This window comes from Triticum dicoccoides, chromosome 3B, assembly GCF_002162155.2.
Source record: "Triticum dicoccoides isolate Atlit2015 ecotype Zavitan chromosome 3B, WEW_v2.0, whole genome shotgun sequence".
Lineage (NCBI taxonomy): Eukaryota > Viridiplantae > Streptophyta > Magnoliopsida > Poales > Poaceae > Triticum > Triticum dicoccoides.
This window is the reverse complement of record NC_041385.1, coordinates 711,163,044-711,174,234: the sequence shown is the minus strand read 5'-3', so window position 1 is coordinate 711,174,234 and position 11,191 is coordinate 711,163,044. Positions and strand designations below refer to the sequence as shown.

At 42.8% G+C, this 11,191-nt stretch overlaps 1 long non-coding RNA gene across 3 annotated transcripts in view; it reads left to right on the top strand.

Moving 5' to 3' along the window:
• Nucleotides 1-2,973, top strand: part of LOC119278033 — a 5,488-nt gene extending 2,515 nt beyond the window's left edge. For all 3 annotated transcript variants that reach the window (XR_005137458.1, XR_005137460.1, XR_005137461.1), the window contains 4 exons: nt 311-495; nt 622-695; nt 1,338-1,425; nt 1,588-2,973. This is a non-coding gene — a long non-coding RNA (uncharacterized LOC119278033). The remainder of the gene's footprint in view (nt 1-310; nt 496-621; nt 696-1,337; nt 1,426-1,587) is intronic.
• Nucleotides 2,974-11,191: the final 8,218 nt, after the last annotated feature.

The following is an 11,191-nucleotide window of genomic DNA, read 5'->3' as shown; positions in this document are numbered from 1 at the left end:
ACCCCATGATTTTATCCTAGCCAAAAATTGCTGAGGTAGGATAAAAGTAATGGGAATCCAATCCAAGCCTAATTCTCCATTTCAATGTACACAAATTTTTTGATGCATCTCCATTTCAATGTACAGAAAATTCAGTTTGAGTCAGACTCCAAATCTATGAATCATTCTTCCCACATAGAGTAGAAACAGAGCCTATCCACACATCCAGAACACTTTTTTTAACTCCTAAACTTAGCAAGCAGTAACTCATGTAATGTAATTTCTTCAGAGCTCTATCAAGCCCGACATCTAAGTGAGTTGCTTACTGCAGATTTTTGGAAGGTTGAAGGTGGAATCGAACTCCGAGCTCGAGGTTGCGCTGGTGCAGTGGTGGCTGCGATCGGGCCCGATCTAGGAAAAATCTTCATCATTTTTGGTCTGCATGGCGATGATCTGTTTCTTCAGGATCCGCTCGTTGCCAGAGCCAGCTCGGGACGCCTCCTAGACGACGACACAGTGAGCGGGTTTAAATCTTTTGTTGAGCCGATCAGGTCGCATTCGATACGTATATGGTAGTGATGGAGAGCTGACCACTTGATTTGGTGTTTCTTCTGTGTGGTGTGGCGTGCGTGCTGATTTCAGAGCTTGAAGCGAGCGGAACACTGAAGGAGGATCTTGGGGATGAAGGAAGCGTCAGCGACGACCTCAGGCGAGAGGTATCGAGACTGCAAATCACTTTCCTATTTCTGCATTTCTTACTATATGCAACTCCATTGGTATTCATATCTATAGCCTGTGGGGAGCAGCAAAAAAATGAATTTGTTGGTGCTTAAAATTTAGACTGGTCTGTTTGATACATCTGCACTGTTGAGGCGGTCTTCTTGAATAGACTCTGGGTGTTTTAGCCTAAATGGATTATTCAATGTTACGTATTATCAGTTCTAGATGAACTTTGTAGTTCGAAACGAGTTCCGAAATTGCCTGGGGGGCATGTTTAGTTTAATGTAGGGTTTGCTGTAGACCTAGAAGGAATATGTTGAAAAACTATAACTTTCTCCGTTCGTGCTTTCTTTGGTTGTGAGGATGTATATGACAATTGATTTTTGTGTATTTTCAGTTTTAAATCTAAAGTTTATCTCCTGAGTATGCTTGAACAATGCATCTATTATGTAATCGGTGTGATGATAGAACTGACAATATGTAGTATAGCTTGTTGGAGTATAACATGGTCTCTTGATTTCATTTATCAGAAATCCTGGTTCATTGCATGCTTTTGTTATAGAACTCTGCTTTGCATGTTTTATTATTCTGAAAGTTATATGAGGTTTTAGCCAAGCTGTTTTCGAATTTATGATCAGGCATGTAATGCGGGTAATACTAGAGCTTCCAGCCTCCTCAGGCTGGCGTGGGAACATCAGTAAGGGCTTGGAGCCTGTCAAAGAGGAGGTACAACCTACTACTGTATGTTGAACTGAGCTTGACCTCTGCTTTGCGTTGGCAGCGACTAACTTTGCAGCTCTAATGTGTACCCTTGACTATGAGAACATGATCTAGCAGGCACCATACTTTTCTGCTTGTTAATTTGGCTAGCATTTTTGCATGTTTCAGGCAAAGAGGACACTGTTGATGAAACATGAGGCCGAGACAAAAACAAATGCCTATTGGCTCAGTTTGCTAACCCATATGCAGTCTATATGTGAGGCTTATAAGTGCATATTCTATGGGAAACTAGAACAAAAATAAACCAACTCTCCAAGCCCTGGTTTCATGGACACTCCGTGTGCATTGTCCGTGTGCCACTTCTACTGTGGTGAACTATACGTAGTTACTCTGACTAGATTTTCTTGATGCAAGTTTTCTAGACAAACTTTTGAAAGCCTGCTGACCCATGACCATCTCGATGATAGTTATGATCACGTAATTCTGGGTTGAGAAGTTTGTTGATATATCAAAAAGTTCCAGGGGTTGCCATATGAGTAGCTGAAGGAAAACAAATAAAATCTACTCCCTCCGTTCCAAAATATAAGTCTTTGTAAAGATTCCACTATGGACTACATACGAAGTAAAATGAGTGAATTTACACTCTAAAATGCATCTACATACATCCGTATGTGGTTCATAGTGAAATCTCTACAAAGACTTATATTTAGGACCGGAGGGAGTATGTTCTATGCTCTTGGTTATACTCCACCTGGCTGCAAGTATAATTCTTTGGCTTGGCTGACAGTTGAGCATGCACGTAGGGCAATCAGTGTGTTTACTGAATTAAGTATAACTAAACCTTCTGCTTTTCTGCCCCCCACACCACCACCACCAAAGAAAACACAATGAATGCATATGAAGATAATACTGACATGGCCAGGAATCTTCCTCTGTAATTTGGGCTCTAGGGCTTTTCTTGACCACGAAATTTTTAACAACGGTTTGCTTTACATGTATTTGCTAATGTATGATTAAATCTGTATAAGTTGTATTTTTTAGTGATATTATTATTTGTTGGATCCCAATCCATATCTTATCCTTCTTTAGTCTGTTTACTACTATTTTCCATACTTGTATCATTTACTCTACCGTTGTTTCTTCACTGGGCACACCCATGCTGGTGCCGTCGCTCACGCTCCACCTGAACAGCGGCAACTAGGAGCTGCCGCGTGGGAACTACGTGTTCGAGGAGCAGGTCATGTGCCTGGTGCTAGACGTGATGGCATGGGATCAGACCATCATTACCAACTACCAGCAGCAGAACGCGCAAGTCTACGGCCTCGACATGACGTGTTGCCCTTTGCGCCAGCGTAGGGCAACAAGCTTGCAGCGTTGCTATATTAAAGAGATAGAACTTGTAGTACTGATCACGTGAAATGCGCCGATGTGGTAGGCAACGATCTTTTTTGAATGAAATGTACTCCCTCCGTTCCTAAATATAAGTCTTTGTAGAGATTTCACTATGGACTACATACGGAGCAAAATAAATGAATCTAGGTATGGTATCTGGTAGTTGCCCTTCCAAATAATAGTTATCATGGTACATGCTCTGCAGTACCGTCATGTTTCCAATCTCCATTGGGGTGCTCCCACTGAGATTGTTCCTGCCCAGCCACAGCAAGCGGAGCTTCTTGAGCATCCCAATTGTTAGTTGGATTGATCTTGTCAAAGTAACCGAGTTGAGCCTGAGATCCTCCAAACTTGTCAAGTTACCAATCTCTTCATGTTAGTGTGCCACTAAGCCCCAAATTTAACAGTTCAAAGTGCTTCAGTTATCCAATGCTCTCTGAACCCAACAAGCCGTAAGGTGTTATACTTTCTCTACCATAAACTCCCATATTGCATCAACAATGAAGTTACACTTTCTCTACCATAAACTTCATATTGCCCACTTCAAAATTTCGAATAAGGTGAATTAACGTTCTACACCACTCTCCAGGAATTACTATAGATCAACTAAAGTATATACCTCATGAGATCTCTCTTATTACAATAAACAAAATACCATTCTACCGCTAAGCTAGTATTTTTTTTTTGTGATAAGCTAGTATCATTTAGGTGTGCAGATGTCACAGCGGCATCCCTGATCGGTGCACGTAGCAGTCCAATGGCAATCAGGGCACGCATGGTGACCGTTGACTATTGCGCGGCAAATGTGCAGGCAAGCTGGAGCATCACACTTTATAGGCGTCGGGGTCATTCATCCTGCGCAAACGCCAGTCGTTCTTGTCGCCTTCACTTCAAGTTCTGTAAAAATCAAAACAAAGGTACCATGAACAAATTGACCAAAGCAATCCCACGTCTTACTGCTCGAGCTGAATAATACCTAATGCTAGCGCGAGGAAGGCGAGGGCCAAGAGCAAAATCGGTGTAGTCTTCAGCTTAGTTTGCTAGATATGTGGTGTTTGTAACCCACAAAAAGAAAGAAATGATGTGTTTGTAAGAACTCTTGTTGATTGTTTGATTAGGTGAAATGACAAACCATTTATAGTGATTCTGAAATGATAAACCTGGAATCAAATTAATCCCAATTCCAAGTTATGAACGGGTGAAATGACAAATCATTTACACGGATCTTGAAATGACAAACCTAGAATCAAATTAGTGTCAAGTTAATAGCAATTAAGATGATTAATTCTGTGAATAAATATTCATAAGTCAATTCTACTAGAAAAGAAAAACGTCAATGCATAATGTTTCCAAATATGCTACGGGCGGGCTACATGATTTATTGCATAGTTTATGACAATGTGCCTAAACTTGGCACTTAGATGCATCTCGCCATTACAAATGATGTTTTCAAATAGGTGTTCCAACTTTTTTGTATAAAAAGGTAATTTTCCATTTTCTAAGTCTAAAAATGGATATTTGTGTGAAGCAGGTACAAAAAAATAGGGTGCTAAATGACATCACTCCAACTTTTACAGAAGTACACCGTATTTTGTGGAAAGTTACCAAGTTTTGTGGAGAGCTACATTTGCACATTTAAAGGACTTTTGTGTCGATTTCTCAAAAGTAATTCAAATTTGAACTGCAAGTATGTGATAGTTCTGTCCTAAAAATTAGCAAAAAGTATTTCGAGATACACAAGTAGTCATTATATGGAAGAACCACTTAGATTTTTGGGAGATTCAACCCCTTGCTATGAATAGCCATGCCAACCATTTTGACCATGTTTTGGAAAAATGAAATAAAAAGAACACAACTTCAAAATATGTAATTGTTTTGCATGTAGTCCTTTTATGTGTACTTGTGGCGAGGAAAAAAATTACCAAATTTGCAAGATGACAATTTGGAAAAAAATCCTTCACAAAACAGGCTATTCGTATATGAATATTCATGGCTTTCAAGTCAAATAACCAAGGTGATGGCCATATTCATAACATAGATTATTATAATGTGCTAAAATTAGACACATAGTTGCATATTGCCATTACAACAATGTTCTCAAAAGGAGTTTACAAACAATGTTCACATAGGTATATATTACTCAAACAGGACCATTTAGGCCGAGTTTTATTTTACAAGATCATGACAAGCTGTGAGGCAAGGTAATCCAGCCAAGACTTGGCAGCTACTTTATCAACCTGATCTCTAAACCGGTTAATCCAAAGTTGAAAATCATTACATATGTTTCTATGGGTGAGCACGGGGTGTGAGCTTCACTTCGGAAAACATCAACGTTTGTTGAGTCCCATATCTTCCAGACAATCGTGAGGAGCACTTCAGTCCAGTCGCAAGAGTCCAACCTAACAGGTGATGGGGTGAGCTAGAATCTTGATATCTTGGTGGTGTGGTTAGGCCGAGCTGGAGTCAATTCCGAGAGGCAACCAGACAAGTGATGAAGAGGTGAAGATATCATCTTAAGAGCACAAAGCATCAGGAGCAATCGTCTTGTGGTGTAGATTGGGCCGAGTGCCGAGCATTCCTCTGAACAGTAGCCAAGCAAAATTTTTTACTTTATGTGAGGATCTTGAATGCCAGATTAGAGGTATGGTCATCCTCTTCATCGTCATGCATGACAATGTCATAGGCTACCTTTGAGGAGAAGTTGGATCCGTGGACAAGGTAGCGCTCCTTCGAACCGCCTGAGAGTTGGAAATCCTGCAACATCAAAGAAAGAGCAGCAAACTCGTTCGAGGCAGCAGTGGTAAGCCAGTTCATTAGGTAAGTGGCCCATACCGCATGACATGTGAGACTAGAATGTCATTGCTAATAGAGTGGGAGTAGAGGCTTGGGAAGTTGATAGCTAGAGGTGTGATGTGAAGCAAGATATCATGTCAAAAAGGGGGGGTTTGTCCACTGTTTGTGATCAAAAAGGTTGTGGAGAGTATAATCAGGAAGTTATTTAAGAATGCAATAAGTAAACATCAAATGCAATGGAAAACATTAAAAAGTCTTTTTTGCATTAAGAAATAGCTTTGCAAAAAATATGCAAAGTATAACCCGAGTGTCATTTATTGGGTACTCGGCTTACATTTTCTTTAACCTAGTGTTGTGTAGATACACTCAACTTATAGGAAACATCGTCACGGTGCGGTCAACCACCTCCATGATGGCCACGTGGCACGGACCTTTACCGGGTTGTGTATGTAAGTTGTGCTCTTTTTGTGGTATATGTCGAGCATTTCCTATAAGCCAAGCATATTTTTGTCACGCTCGGCTTACGTTCTTATAAGCCGAGGTAAAATTTGTTTCCATGTTTTTGTGTTTTGATACTCGACATATAGACCTATAAGCCAAGTATACGTAAATTCATGCTCAGCTACATCCAGATAGCTGGCAACTTTTGTTTTTTCTGTAGTGGTGGCATCCAAACCACACCGTGCGACCGTCGGAGTGTCGAACGCATGGATAGTATTTGTCATCTTCTATACAACAAGTTTGAGTTTGCTCAATTCGGAGTTATGGCAGTCCAGGCTCTCCTGCATCTATCTGGTTTTCTTAGGCCTTTTTGTTGCACTCTAGCGGTAGTACCACTCTATTCAGCGGTAGCATCGCTTTCACGATACTTCCGCGGTTCCAGTGCCACAGACTCTTCCGCTTATTATTGGGCTTATGGATTCTTTACCAGCTCAGCGGCAGTCGAGCGGTAGTAGGAACGGTAGTATCGCTTGTGCGGTACTTCCGGCCTTCTACTGCCGCGGGAACGTTTGCTTATATTTTAGCTTCTGGATTCATTTTTCCTCTGCGCTGAAGTAGAGCGGTAGTAGTGGGCGTAGTACCGCCCCATGCAGTAGTACCGCGTTGCTCTACTCTACTACCACTATTTCACCTGTACTAGCATCGCCTAGCGGTAGTACCGCTAGTGGGAGCGGCAGTACCGTTTGGGCGGCACTACCACTTCCTTGTTTTTCTCTGTTGCGTGTTATGGTTGATACTACCGTGTCACCGGAAGTACCGCTCACCTGAGCGATACTACCGCTTGTGCACGGGTTGTGTGTATAACGGTTGGATTTGGAGGGGCCTATAAAAGGGGATCTTCTTCCCGATTGCATGATATCCATTGAGCTCGTGTTCTTCCGCTATTGTTGACCTTCTTCGAGCTTGCTATCTCTCAATCCCTCCAATGATTCTTGCTAGTTCTTGAGGGAAAAAAGAGAGGAGATCTAGATCTATGTTTCCACCAATCACTTTCTCCTCTATGTTAGGGGAATCCCTTGGATCGAGACCTTGGAGCTCTTTGTGTTATCTTCTTTGCTCTTCCTCTCATTTTCCTCCCTAGCATTAGTTGCTTTGGTGGGATTTGGGAGAGAAGGATTTGGGCACTCTGTGTGCCATTGCCATTGCATTTGGTGCATCGGTTTGAGTTCTCCATGGTGATACGTGGAAGTGGTTGGGAAGCTTGTTACTCTTGGGTGTTTGGGCACCCTAGAGCTTGTTCCTCTTGGGTGCCTTGGTGCCCTAGACGGTTGGTGTTGTCGGAGCTCAATCATTGTGGTGTAAAGCTCCGGGCAAGCGTCAGGGTCTCCAATTAGGTTGTGGAGATCACCCTAAGCAATTTGATGGGCACCGGCGACCGCCCCAAGGGTTGCCATTTGTACGGTTCGGTGACCCCAAGGGTTGCCAATTGTACGGGTTCGGTGACTGCCCTCAAGGGTCCCTTAGTGAAATCATGGCATCTTGCATTATGCGAGGGCGTGAGGAGATTACGGTGGCCCTAGTGGCTTCTCGAGGAGCATTGGGCCTCCACATCGCTTCAATAGGAGATTAGCATCTGCAAGGGTATGAGCTTCGGGATACATTGTCGTCTCCGTGTGCCTCGGTTATCTCTTACCCGAGCCCTTTACTCGTGCACTTTACTTTGTGATAGCCATAGTGTTTCATGTTATATATCTTGCTATCACCTAGTTGTTTATCTTGCTTAGCATAAGTTGTTGGTGCACATATGTGATCCTAGTTGTTTTAGGTTTTGTGTTTGACAAATTAAACTTTAGTTAATTACACATTTGTTCAAGCCTAAACCATAATTATTTTAAAGTGCCTATATTCACCCCCCCCCTAGGCGACATCCACAATCCTTCAAGTGGCCACAACAAATATCAAGCATCAGTTTTAGTCGAGCAGTTGTGTCAGAAGAGGCACGGGCCATGATCAGAGTTTCATCTGTCGTACTAAAGAACAAAGGGTGGACGGTCGGGGTAGATTAGGTGTCCTAAGTGATTATACAGAAAATTGGCAAAGCTAAAAATCATTTATATTGATTGTAGTGCATCACAGATAATGATGAAGAGATAGGGGGAGGCGGTCTCTCTGTCATAGGCCGTTGTTGCAAGGAATCCAGTTGTCGGGAATGTCGTTGAGAGGAATGAAGTTTTTCTGTGAAGGAAATATGCCCTAGAGGCAATAATAAAGTTATTATTTATTTCCTTATAATCATGATAAATGTTTATTATTCATGCTAGAATTGTATTAACCGGAAACATAATACATGTGTGAATAAATAGACAAACAAAATGTCACTAGTATGCCTCTACTTGACTAGCTCGTTAATCAAAGATGGTTATGTTTCCTAACCATGAACAATGAGTTGTTATTTGATTAACGAGGTCACATCATTAGTTGAATGATCTGATCGACATGACCCATTCCATTAGCTTAGCACCCGATCGTTTAGTATGTTGCTATTGCTTTCTTCATGACTTATACATGTTCCTATAACTATGAGATTATGCAACTCCCGTTTACCGGAGGAACACTTTGGGTACTACCAAACGTCACAACGTAACTGGATGATTATAAAGGAGTACTACAGGTGTCTCCAATGGTACATGTTGGGTTGGCGTATTTCGAGATTAGGTTTTGTCACTCCGATTGTCGGAGAGGTATCTCTGGGCCCTCTCGGTAATGCACATCACATAAGCCTTGCAAGCATTACAACTAATATGGTAGTTGTGAGATGATGTATTACGGAACGAGTAAAGAGACTTGTCGGTAACGAGATTGAACTAGGTATTGGATACCGACGATCGAATCTCGGGCAAGTAACATACCAATGACAAAGGGAACAACGTATGTTGTTATGCGGTCTGACCGATAAAGATCTTCGTAGAATATGTAGGAGCCAATATGGGCATCCAGGTCCCGCTATTGGTTATTGACCGGAGACGTGTCTCGGTCATGTCTACATTGTTCTCGAACCGTAGGGTCCGCACGCTTAACGTTACGATGACAGTTATTATGAGTTTATGCATTTTGATGTACCGAAGGTTGTTCGGAGTCCCGGATGTGATCACAGACATGACGAGGAGTCTCGAAATGGTCGAGACATAAAGATTGATATATTGGAAGCCTATGTTTGGACATCGGAAGTGTTCCGGGTGAAATCAGGATTTTACCGGATTACCGGGAGGTTACCGGAACCCCCGGGAGTCATATGGGCCTTATTGGGCCTTAGTGGAAAGGTGAAAGGGCTGCCCATAAGGGCTGCGCGCCTCCCCCCTCCCCTAGTCCTATTAGGACTAGGAGAGGTGGCCGGCCACCCCTCTCCCTCTTTCCTCCTGCGCCCTCCTCCTGGCCGGCGCACCTCTCCCCCTTGGCTCCTTTATATACGGAGGCAGGGGACACCTCTAGACACACAAGTTGATCATTGAGATCGTTCCTTAGCCGTGTGTGGTGCCCCCTGCCACCATATTCCACCTCGATCATATCGTTGTAGTGCTTAGGCGAAGCCCTGCGTCGGTAATACATCAAGATCGTCACCACGCCGTCGTGCTGACAGAACTCCTCCCCGAAGCTTTGCTGGATCGGAGCCCGGGGATCGTCATCGAGCTGTACGTGTGCTAAGAACTCGGAGGTGCCGGAGTAACGGTGCTTGGATCGATTGGATCGGGAAGAAGACGTACGACTACTTCCTCTACGTTGTGTCAACGCTTCCGTTGCAATCTACAAGGGTGCATAGATCATACTCTCCCCTCGTTGCTATGCATCACCATGATCTTGCGTGTGCGTAGGAAAATTTTGAAATTACTACGTTACCCATCATTCTGGTGGTGAGAATATCTTCGATCCATGAACGAAAAAGGGCGGAGCCCAATGTCGCAGATGATTAGAGTGTTCCAGGATATCGAGTCAAAAGCTTTCCTAAAATTGAGTTTGATTACCATGGTCTTCGCCTTCCGTTTGTAGCAGCGATTCAGGGCGTCCGTGGCATAGATGAAATTTTTAGTGATGCATTTGCCAGAGATGAAGCCTGTTTGGTCAACTTGGACAAGTAGGGGTATGCATTGTTTGAGTATGTCACCAACAATTTTGCGATGCCTTGGATAGGGAAGTTTTGTAAGGCAATAGGTGAGAAAGCACCAATCATCTCTGAGCCTCTTTTTCTTTTGGTTGCGGGACCATGATAGATCGGTTGAAACATTCAAAGAAAGAAGCATAGTTTGCTAATTCTTGGAAGAATGGGATGATTAAGTATTTTATATTTGGCCAAAAGTTCACCAAAACCAATAGGGTCTGGGTTGGCGTTTGCGTTCATGTGAAAGAACACATCTTTGATCTCAACAATGAAGAAAGGCAGGTCCAGATGTCTAAGTTGTGGGACTGCGTCGGGGTAAAGGCCTTGGATGTCAAAGTTCTAGAAGGTAGAGGTTGGGATGCCTAGTAGATTTTGATCAAAAAAATTTGAGGATGAGGGCTTTGTGTTCATGAGAGAAGAATCCGAGCCTTGATCATGGAGAACTTGAATTTGGTTTTTCCAAAAGCGTTGGGAGGTCAAGACTTGGAAGAATTTGGTATTTTCATCGCCAGAGACAATACATTTGATTTTTGCCCATTACTTTAAAAGATATATTCTTTCATGGATGGCTCTTTCAAGAGCAAGTTTGACCACTTTTGTGAGGTTAATGGCATGTTAACATCGAGTTTCCCTAACGTGGGTTGGGTTTAGGGTTTTAGCCCAAAGTTTTAGGCGGGCAAGACATGTTTGAAGGGTGTGGGCCAAACGGGCAGAGACTAATGATGGCTCGATATTTTGTCACTTTTATAAGAGGGTTTCAATATGGTTTTCATAGGGTTTTCAATATTTCACGCGTCTTTCTAATGCTAATCCTTCGAGAAAGAATAATGAAATCATTTGAAGCAACTTTCCTTCTGGGCGAAAATTCAACAAAGCATCCTGAGCGAAAGACAGCGCACAGTACGAGTACCAGCTGTCGTGCCACGCGGCGCCAGAACGACTTCGTCAACCCAAGCAACTTTCATGAAGGGACGTCGATCATCAGAGATAGGG